The sequence below is a fragment of the Taeniopygia guttata genome, chromosome 2, assembly GCF_048771995.1.
Source record: "Taeniopygia guttata chromosome 2, bTaeGut7.mat, whole genome shotgun sequence".
Classification (NCBI taxonomy): domain Eukaryota; kingdom Metazoa; phylum Chordata; class Aves; order Passeriformes; family Estrildidae; genus Taeniopygia; species Taeniopygia guttata.
This window is the reverse complement of record NC_133026.1, coordinates 57,082,928-57,094,853: the sequence shown is the minus strand read 5'-3', so window position 1 is coordinate 57,094,853 and position 11,926 is coordinate 57,082,928. Positions and strand designations below refer to the sequence as shown.

The window sequence follows — 11,926 nt, the reverse complement described above, 5'->3', positions numbered from 1 at the left end:
TTCGTTATGAGATTTAGAGGGCAAAGAGGTGATGCTTTGAGGAGAAAAGCTGAAGTAATTTGTAGGTGACAAAATGAGCATTTTTGAGGGAAAAAAAACTAAGGTATATTAGAGATTTCATAAGTCACATTTCAAGGGAAAGATGAGGTAAATTAGAGAAGGAATGAGCTTACTGAGGAATAAGCTGAGGAAACTTGGAACAAAATTACTTTTTGGAGTAAAAAGGTGATGAAATTTAGAGGGAAGAGAGGTAACATTTTGGAGTGGAAATCTGAGGTCCTTGTAACAAAAAGAGCTTTTCTGAGGGGAGGAAATACGAAGCAATGTGAAAGAGTGGGAAGATTTTAGAAAAAGTTTAAAGTATTTAAACACTGAGAGGGTGCAGTTTTTGAGGAACATACCTGTTAGAACATACATGGTAAGAATTTTCTCAGGGAAGAGAGCTGTCACAAATAGGAGTAATGTGGAGGTTACTGATCAGGAATAAGGTGAGTATTTTTCAGAGTGAAAGCTGGGATACATCAGGAAATACACTAAAAGTGACGTTGCAAGATGTGGAAATAAGGAAGATTTAAGGAGGCCATGCTGAACAATCTGTCTCTGTGATGTTATTCTGGCTCCATGGTACCAAAGGGTATTCAGTAAAATGCATTTTCAGACTTTATTCCATATGTTCCAGCCTTCCTACCCATCTTGGCTGTAGCATATGCCAGTCAAATTGCACTGTACTTCTTATTTTTACCATTGCAAGAGCTGTTGCAGTTCTTGCAGTGATGAAGCAATTGTGTGTTTTACTAAGGACTACCGCAAGGAAACTCAAGGATCGTAGGTTTTTGTCCTGAAACTCTCTTCAGACTCAAGTCTGAAGTCCAGATGGAAGTCTGATGATGTTGCAGAGTACTGAACAGATCTTGTGGTTCTGCAGGCCCAGTAGAGAGAGGGAAAGAGGAAAGGAGGTTTCAAGTTTAAGTTTGGAGATATTGCACTTTGCTAGGCATTAGATGAAAAAGTCAGGATGTGGGTCTGCAGGTGAGTTCAGCCCCATGGGGCTGAAACTGGGAGCTGGGCTATGAGCAGAATGGGAAGAGCCTTGTGAGGGTCTTAAATTTGGTCCCACATCATGGGACCAGCAAGAAAAGTCATGGATTTTCCCATGCAAGATGCTGTTTCAAGATTATTTTCAAGAAAATACAAAGTACATTATTGTGATTGGAGTTTGGATATGTATAAGCTGACTAACAAGACTATGGAATCAAGAATAATTTGGTTTTCACCTCTGAATTTGATACCAACCCCCACTGAACATCAATTAACATTTGGATGTAACTAGAAATTTCAATTTTTGAATTTAATCAAAACTTCAATAGGGAAAAGTGATTTGAATACATATGAAAATTTGTGAAAATTGAAACCGAAAGTATACATTATTGAAAATTAAATGTTGATGTGAACAAAGGCATTTTGTGAGCTCAGACCTCCATATTTGTGCATCTAGTTTTGCTTTTATATATCACAAGCAACTTTTTACGGGAGGCAGTTGCATCTCACTTCCCCAGAAAGGATGTAGCAATGCAACTTGCAAAAATAATGACTTGGTGTCCATTGGGAATATAGCACTTTTGACACTTAAAAAATTGGGACAGCATCAACTGGAGAGAATTAAGTACTTCTTCAAAAGTCAATACAAATATTAAAGTATATATATACAACACTTAGGCCTATATGGAATAGTTACATTGGTTTACGCAGTTGATTGTGATTTAATGCTGCAAGTTGTTGTATGGTTTTCAGTTTGTAAAATAGGGATATATAAATTGTGTGTTTGGCTTTTTAAAGACTACATAACTTTGATACTGACAAACATTATTGGCTGAGTAAGATGAGGCATAGTTGCCCACATTAACTTTTTGTACTGTTATGATTATATTGTTCTCTTACGTTGGTTATAATCACTTTCCTTAAGGACCTCAAATGCTGCACCGCCCATTTCAAGTGGAATTCAGGAACACAAGTTTCACTTTTTCTTCATTGAATGAACATCAGATTTGGAGGTTATGACTCTGACTTATGTCTCTTGAGCTTTCAAATACATGAGAGCAGCTGAGAGATCCATGTACACTGGACCTATAGAAGACCTGCAACTCTCAAGAACAGGTAATGCAAGTGTAGAGAGATAAGTTAGCTTAGCTGAAATAGCATCAGACTTTCATGTCTAGACAGCTGAAGATCACTACATTCTAACCAAAAATGGTTCACTTTCCTATTACTCTTGTCACTATTTAATGAACAAAAGAAAAAAAAATGTCTACTGTTTTCTGCAATTATAATAATCCTCTCATTTTTCTTTAGGTGCTGTTTTCATCTTGGGCCTCATAAAAATAATGCTCAGGTGTAAAGAAAGAAAAAAAAAAGATATGATCTTTGAAAAAGACATGATCATTTAGTAACAACTCAAACTTTGGACTACATAAGGGAAAGGCAATAGATTGGAATGATCCATCATACCAGATTTGTTCAGTAATGATTTAACTTCTGTTATGCCTCAAGAGAAAAATCTGAGACTGTATTTATCCTGAGTTTTAAATCAAACAGAAGTAAAATAATTTTTAATATAAAATTAGTATTGCTCTGTCAGATGAAGCACTCCTAGAAACCCACTGCATTAAATATTTTCAATCTGACTTTCTCTAAAATACTACTGGGAATGTGTACAGAGTATCTCTTATTCATGCAGAAATTAAGTAGAAAATAAGCAGCAAGAACTTCAGCATAATAATCCGTGCAGAAAGAGAGTCAGTGGCTCTTAAAAGCAATCCTGTCACTTTTTCCTTCTGATGCACAACATTTTGGTCTCAACCCTACAGTGGAGTTCTGCCATTTACATGGAGATCTCCCTTTCTTCTATGTCAAAAAATGTCAAAAAAAGACTGTCAGGTACCAAAAGGGAAATCCAGCACTTGGGGAAAGAAAAGCTGAGCCCCTCACTGGTGCACTATTGCTGCTTTTGCTGGGCTCAGGGAGGCCTGTCTGAACTGTTTGCATCCACTTTTCTGTTCTATCAGTCACTTTTAGGATTCTAATGCCACTAATGAAACAAAGGTAATTTTAATGCATTTAGTAGCACTCACATGTTCAGAAAAGGCAACAATGGGACCTGGCCAGTGCTACATGGTAAGGTGGCTTCTGCCAATGCCTGTCCTGGCTCCCTCTCAGCTGCCTCCAGAAGCCCCCATCCTAATCATCCTCCTCAGTCATGGGTCCACAGTATTCCTTTTAGGCATAATCTTAACAATCTGCTTCCTCCTTTTTATTTTCTTCTTCATTAATTCTCAGCTGAAGTTAGGCCATGTTCACCCGCAAGCTATTATTAAACTTTTCCCTGGTCACTGTAACTATTGGTACAGAAGGAGATATTGTTTGTCATGCAGAAATAACCCAGGTTGGTTTTACCTGAGCTGACAAACAGGCTACCCAATACTTGCATGGTCCTGAGAAGGCAAAACCTAGACAGATTAAGCCAAGCCTGGGCATGCACCAAGACTTTACACCAGGGACAAGTTTCTGACAAATGAAAATTATACTGATTCTGTTTTCTTGATCACATACCTTATAAAATCCATTCTTTATGGATTATATGAAACCTTAAAAATAACACTACTGATATATCCTAGTAGCAGTGCTGTTACATGTCAGCTGTTTTTGCACTGCAGAGCCTGGGTGCTGGATTAAGCAGCAACATCAAAGTGTTCAGGCATAGTACAAAGGCTGTATCAAATACTTCTTGCATGAAAAAAAAAAGAGTAGACCAAAAGTAGAAGAGTAGTCCTAAAGAAGACCAAGATGAATGCTCGTGGAAGGTATAGAAAATTCTCTCCAGCTTTTTCAAGGAAGTTGCAATAAAAAAAAAAAAAGGGAATGAGTCTCTTAATGTCCAGTAGGCAGCCAAATCATTCTAGTCCTATTTTAGATCTTTATTTTCCCTTTCTGGTACCTCATGTCTCTTCTCTTCCATGCACAGTATTCTATTTTTAATGCACTACTTCCATGGTTTGGCAAGCGATCTGAGAAAAGCAGGAATAGCATGTTAAAAATGAGATTACATATTGCCAGGGCAGAATTTTCCAGCAGCAGTGACAGTGTGTCTTGCTATGGCAGTTTTTTAAGAGCACTTGTAGAAAGGGACTGTCAGTAAGGATGATCTCAGGATTTGCAGATTTTCGGAATAGCAGTTACCATAATTATAAGTTTAACTACAGATCTTACAGCATTGCTAGCATCACTGTGTTAGCATGTTATTATTCTGACTAATCTTACATTTCAATTGCAATAGATCTCAGGGGCCCAGCTGTGAGAGGCCACTACACAAAGCGTGAGGAGACTTGCAAAATGAAATGCCTTGTGTACTGAAGTATTTAAAACTTGAGACATGGCCGTAGGAGTTCCTTTTAAGGAAACTTATAAATTTTGCAATACATTCTAACCAGAAAAAAAATAGGTCAAATTTTTAGAAAAATATATTATTTTAAAAATAATTAGAAATTTGTAACATTATAAGGTAAGAATCATATTTTTAGAAAAATAGCTTACTTGTACATACCTGCCTATTAAAATGCACACTTACTTACCTGCCCTTCTACAAATGTTTATTGGAGTAATTTTTCTCCTTGTTTTCTCTTGTCAATAGCTCTCTAAGAGTTTATTTCTAAATCTTAATGCACCTATTATTTCCTCTGTAATGCATGAAAAAAGCAGATATTCCTACATGAAAGTACAGTCTACTACAATGTGTTGGATAGTGCCAAATGCATATAACAAATAAAATAATCCATTCCCTTGAGCCTGAAAAATTTTGGTCCCTTTAAAAATGTGACTTAGAAACACAGGAAAGGCTGCATAGTTTGGTGTAAAATGAAAAATGTAAAATGTAAACCATTTGTAAACTGTAAAATGAAAATATCTATGTTATGTGTAATTAATAATATGGAACTTTCTAGTGTATTAAACCAAGCCTATTTTTGAAAGTATTTTTCACCAATTTTTGGCTCACTTTACCCCCACTTTCAGCAGTTTTATGCTCCAGGGATCTATAAAAGAGATACTCCTGCTTATATATGAAGAGAAAAAGATTTTTATGAATATCAAACAAGCATAATTTATGCAGAAAGTCTATTTAAAACTCTATTTGGCACTTTTACTTGCATTAGTAATATGAGAACACCATTAAAATGAATTTTCCAAAAATGTGTTGAACCCCAATTCTCTCAACTCATTCCCATAGTTACTTAGTTTTCATTGCCCAAGGATTGCTAATATATTAGTATTAACAATATCCTCTTTATTACCTTGCATAGAGATACTTACATGTTCTCTTGTGTGAATATATTTGCATTTATTTATACACACATGTATTTGCAAACTCATTTAATGAAATCTGGTCCCCACATAATAAATTTTAAAAATCCTAATGAATTCAGCAAGAATCAGAATCTTATTCTTTGATTCCTGTATTTTATCATCAGTCCTTTTAACCTCAGAACAGCAGAACAATCCCTTACAGGTGTATAGATAGCCTTTATAGACTTTGCATCTTCTTGCATACCACCATGCTCAAATTTGGCCATACTTGTTCAACTGATTTTTGCATTGTTGCACATGTGTCATGGAGGCACATGAAAACAACTTCAAACAAATAACAAACTCAGGCAAAATTTATTTCTCAACCAAAATCAATGGCCAAAACTAACAAATGATGGGGGTAACCATAATGACACGCCAATAACATTTAACAGGTACACTGATACCTGTCAGGGATATCATTATTACATAGATGGGAATGATGACCCCAAGTGCACACCTGCTCATGCACAGTCCCTGGGGGACATCTCACTCAGCATTAGCCAGTAAATCAATTTGTTTCACCCAAAAGATCCCGGAATTGCTCAAGGATATTCAGCAGAAAAATAGTCATTCACCTGGGAATGGGAGGAGAGCACTTAGCCCTGTGAAGTCTCCTTGAATGCCATCCCATTTCCTAGGGGAGGTTTCCCATTGCTGACACACTGATTCAAAAAACACTACACATGGTTTCTGTCAGGGCCCCATTTTTAACCTAGTGGGTTGGGGCTCATGGTCACACATGATCATGGTCCTGAAATGTCTCTGCCTCTTATCGTCTGGGAGAGCTTTCTGTTGTCCAAGGATTCCTGCCCTTCTCATTCCCACAGCTGGGGGTGAGGTGTGGCAGGGTCATGGTTGTACCTCTCATAGCTGTACTGTAGTGCTGCAGAAATGGCATAGAAAACTGATGCTGGCCACTAATCATCCAGGAAAGTAGGTACTCCTGCCATAATACATTATCTGCTATTTATTCTTAATTGGGTTTATTCACAGAAATAATTTTTAAATTTTTGTCACTTCTTTACATTTTGTAGATGCATGTAGGTGCTGTAGATGCGTGTAAAAGATGCATTTTACCTTTTTAGGCCACACAAACCATTGCTGACAAGATTCTAGAATGATTTAGGAAGCTACACTAACAGATTATGTTACAGAACTGCTCCATATTTAAAAGAATTCAGGGCTGTCAGTACATTTTACTACCATAAGATATCTTATCCTATCCTATCTTATGCCTTATCAGCAGGTTGGTCTTGCCAATTATCCTATTACCCATGATTTCAGACACATTACTGAGCTATTTGACTTCCTATCATTTAAATCTCTTATCTAAGATGAATAAAACAAAAAGGAATCAAAGTACATAAAGCAGTAACAGTCACTCCAGACTAGTATGTGGAAACATTGGCATACTTTAAGGATGGACTTAGGAAACACCCCATACAAATTTCGTGATACAGATGACTCCCATAATGCATGATTCATAACTCACAGGAAGCACATGCAGCATATGCTGCAGAGTTATGCCCTCTATTACCTCTTGTCTGTTTAGTGGTGCAAACTGGAACACAGCTTATCTTTGTGACTCCTCTAGTCCTGATACTAATCTGCATCTTCAGCTTCCCAAGCTTAGAAGATTTCTGTACCTACTTTTATAAGGAAATCAGAACATCATTATGAATAAATCAATCACATACTAATTGTGATTGTAATTATGCATCAAATAGTCTGCTCATTTTTTTTGGTTATTACATTTATTTGTAATCAAAGCAGTTTCTTTGAGACACATACTTCACAGTGTGTGTAAAATAAAAAAAAAAAAGACAAACTTTTCTTCTTTTTTTCCTTTTCTTTTTTGTTTTTTTTAGTTCCTTACTTGTGCCAAGCATTTTTTTTCCTTGGGTAAGCAAATTCTTTTTCAGAATAGTCACTGTATTACTCATTGCCTTATTTATTTTGAAACATACAAACAATGGAATAAACAGAGAGCAAAGAGGGATGTTTTCTGTTAAGTAATGAATTATTCAAGCAGTTAATGACAGAAACAATGACTTCATTGAAGCTACAGTTCTCTAAGGCAACACTATGAAAAAACTGTACTGAGACAGAGCCATCCTTCAAGTTAAGAATCAGAGCAGGTGCAGACTCTGTTGTCTGAGGGTTGTCACTGCCAGCTGAATGGACTGTGTCTTAGCTTTGACTGGCATGAGTAGGCAAAACTATTCATTGGCACCCTAGAAAAAAGCAACGGTGAAATTAGTTAATGTGCATATCACAAAGCCTGAGAGATTTGGTTGTGCTGTTACAAGGATGGGCAAAGAGTGGTAAAGCTGGAATGTGGAATCATTTCTAAAACATTCATGAGAAATGCTGTCCACAGTGAAAGACATGCAAAAAGAGAATCCACACAGTGTTTATAATACATGTTTATTCGTGGTATTTATGTGAAGCTAGATCCAGTATGATACTGATTAATTAGAGGCATAACTGATACATATAGATACTTTTTCTTTCCTACTATTTTTTTAAAGTAGGAGAAACATATGCCTATAAATCCTTTTAGTACTTTTTGCAAAATACTTTGCTTCACCAAGAAAAGTACCCCATAACAGCCAACAGACAGTTGATTAGGAAACTTCTCTGACAGACATATAACTTTCTCTCATGTTGACAATTTCTGTAAACTCTCTTGTGTTGTGAGTGCTTTTATAGCCAGGCTGTTGCCTCAAATAAATTTACCAGTTTTCAAAGAGATACATTTGTCTCTTACCTTCAGCTGAGGGTGTGAACAGAGACTCCTCCTTTGACAAAGATGCACTCAAAATTCTGGGTAACGTATTTCAGGATCAGTAATATTTAAGCTACCTTTTATAGACATCCCATTAGTTATTGTTGTCTAGTCCAGTTGTGAATCCTGGTCTGGACTGATTAAGTGAGAGTGTTTACGTTACCTGCCTGGGGAATGTAAGTTACCGTAAATCAAACTCACAATGCAGAGAGATAACTCATTCACATAGAGTGAATCAATGATTAGAAGTTCCAAAGTTATCATGTCTTCTTTCTCATGCTTCAAAGAAGTCTGTCTCTTGCAGTTGACAATGTATAAGTCTAACTCAGGGACTTAATTATGTGATTAATGTTTTAGCATTTTCCATTCAATACAGGAAAATTATGTATATGGTTTAGACTCTGTTTTATTTCATGAGCACAGAAGTTAAGCACAGTGGTGATGAATATCACAACTGATCTAACTCTGTAAGGAGTTTGATGTTAAACATCGAGTCTTATCTTGATACTACTTTTGACTCCCAGTGGTTTAACAATAAGAAAATTAAGCTACAGTGCCCTTCCCAAGATATCCCGACATCAGCCAGACACACAGGTCTTTATTTATCTATTTTTAGAACGTAGCTATATATTCTTAATACTTATACCCTGAGGTTATCCTAGATGTTTACTTCAGTACATAAACTTCAGTTTGTACAAAATTCAATGGCTAGTGTACCCTGTAAATGCAACTTCTATAAACACTAAATTGGTACTAAACTGGAATACTGCTTCCTGTCAACTGCTGAACTGATTTAAAGACACTTGTCGTGTACAGCCTTATAAAATTGAAATGGTTGTACCCTACATATTGAACTATTGATTGCAGTACCCACTATATTTGCTTATGGTGTTAAGGCTTCTTAGTGTTCTCATAGTATGACTACAGTCATCTGCAAATACTGGTAAAATATCTTCTTGGAACTGAAAGTTTTTCTTTCCAAAATGCAAAAGTTGAAATTCTTTGGAGATTAAATTATTACTAGTAGCTGCATTAAATATAATTTGTGTTCCTCTTGTAGTTTAAAGCAGTCCTAAAGCTGTTAGAGAACACTCCAGTGAGACAGGGCTGAATTGACTTTTTGCCACACAGTATAGAGATTACACTCTCCCCTGGACTGTGATGGTCCTAGTATTTCCAAGGAATCTCACAGAGCAATAAAAACCTAGAATAAACATATATACAGAAAGTTCCATATTTTTCTAACAATCACTAAAGTGTCTAGGCAGTGCACCTGAAATCTTACTGAATAAGACTGCACTTGGTGATTATCCTGTCATCTCTGTGCTACAAAATTTCTAACATTATTCTCTAGCTCAAGGTAGGATGAAGGGCCCTGTGTTTGGATGAACTCTTGTACTGAGTCTGGCATGGATGGAGTCAATTTGTTTCCTAGCAGCCAGTATGGTGCTGCACTTTGCATTTGTGACTAAACCAACATTGATAGCATGTTTCAGCTATTGCTGAAAAGCACTTCCGTAGTATGAAATCCTTTCTGCTTTCCAAGTCTTTCCTCAGTGAGTATTTTGGGGATGTGTGGGAAGATGGGTGGGGACACAACCAGGAAAGCTGTTTTGAGATCACCAAGGGATGTCTTATGCTAGATAAAATCATGCTCAGCAATAAAAAGCTGCAGAGGATTTTGGGGTTTTTCTTCGATGGGGGGTGGGGAAAGGTCGCTCTTGCTCAAAGGTGGCTGTAAGTGTTAAGTGCTTTGCTTTTGTTTATGTGGGGGGTTTTGGGGTGTTTTTTGTTTGTTTGTTTGTTTGGGGTTTCCTGTTTCATTTTGTCTTTGCATAGTAAAGTATATGTGTCTCAGGCTATGAGTTTTCTTGTTTTGGTCTTCCTATTCTTTCCTCCAACCCTTTGGAGTCTGGGGGAGAGGGAGTGAGCAACTGTGTGGTGCTCAGCTGTAGGTTAACTCACAGAAACGCTACATAATTAGCTGGTTATGAGACCAGTTGGAGATTCAGAAATCCGTACAGCTCCCTAAAGGCAGTAAAAGCAGACTGTACTAGAAAAAGGTATATGGGGAATGTTTCTAACATTTTTCTGTAGCTTCCTTATGGGAAGTAGAAAGTTTTCCATTGATTAGGACATTTAAAACCAGACTGCCTTAACAAAACAATATGATTGCAGTGAAATCTTTGGCAGTTTGACAATATGATTTTATATTTCTGTTTCTGTGACAGTTCTGATTCTGGAGTTCTACTGAATCATTGACAGCCGTGGCAACATGACAGGAAAGGAGACAGCAGTACCATGCTATTGGAACTGTGAAGCAGAGAAACTGTTGCTGCTTGAGTTGATTATAGCTGGTAAAAAAAAAAAAAAAACAAAAACTTGTCACAATAAAAATACGCTGACAACCAGAAACAAACCATCTTTCTAGTCCCCTTGGGCCAATCAGTTACACTGCTTGTGACTGAAACACATTGACCATCTTGCAAGGAACAGCGCTGTCAAATAGAGTGTTTTGGACACAGCAGTTTTGTTATCTTAGTTCTCCTTTATAACTGCCTCTGAAATTTCATTTGTATGCTCTATCTTTTTTCTGCTTTAAACTGTCTGTCTTCATGATGATTGAGGTCTTCACTTTATATTATATTGGATTATGTTTGCAATATATTTCAGAATCCTTCAAAATGAGAAATGCTACAGTAGAACTATTGTTTATCCCAGTTTTAATGGCTTTACTATTATTAAAAAAAAAGTGAAGCCAAACCATAATCTGGATGTTTATTTGGGAAAAAAAAAGGTGTAACTTTATAAAAAAAAATCAAGCACGTGTTTCATAAAGATATTGTTCATATTTGATTTTTCTGTAATACCATTTAATGAATTTCACTGGTTATAATTCAGTTACTTTTAATTAATTTTTAATGCTTTCATTTTATTTTTTAAATAAACTTCCTCTGCAATATGTTATTTCCCAAGATTCTTATAGTGCATGTGCTTTGTTTTGAACTTGATTGTTTCCTGGAAGCACCAGTAGCTACTTTATAGAATCTAAGGAAAAAAAAAAGCAAAAACAACTAAGCAAACAAAAACATCAAAATCCAAAGAAACAAACAAGAAAAAAACCAAACCTGATCTCAGAAAACTCAACATCTCAGCATATGCAACAATTGTCTGCCTTTCTCACTGTCACTCTTTATCACAAATTCTTCTGCAGTTGGAATACCAAATGTATTCTTGAATAAGAACATTTTCCACATCCCACTAGAATATGTGGGGTTATTGTTCTAAGACATTTTCCCCCTCATTGATAGACAATAGGCTGTTTCTTTTAAATCTGTTCTCTGAATTTTTTTTGTGTGTGTGTATATATTGTTTTCTTCAGTATTAGCTGCTGAATCAATCATATATATTCTTTCACCTTACCAATGTCCATTCTTTATCCTGCTTCATATCCAGTATAATAAGGTTACCTGCAAAGAGTAATTTAAAATATGTGTATACATCTACCAAATCTATGTTCCTCCAACCTATAGGAAATAAACTCCTGTAACAAGGCAGCAACACATCAGATATACAGTGTCATGCTCCAACAGAACATTAAAGTTAGCTAAAATTATCTCAGGACTATAATTTCCAACAGAGTAGTTAAATCTGAAGCCTCTAATCTGACACTATGGAGTCAATATTAAATAAAATATCAGGAAAATATTTGTTTTTAAAAAACAGGAAGAAAATGTATTC

The 11,926-nt window shown here is 36.2% G+C and overlaps 1 long non-coding RNA gene across 1 annotated transcript; it reads left to right on the top strand.

Moving 5' to 3' along the window:
• Positions 1–9,760: 9,760 nt before the first annotated feature.
• On the top strand, positions 9,761–11,162 carry LOC115493740 (uncharacterized). Its single transcript, XR_012053845.1, has 2 exons — positions 9,761–9,922; positions 10,417–11,162. It is a non-coding gene; the product is annotated as an uncharacterized lncRNA (long non-coding RNA).
• The last annotated feature ends 764 nt before the right edge of the window (positions 11,163–11,926 follow it).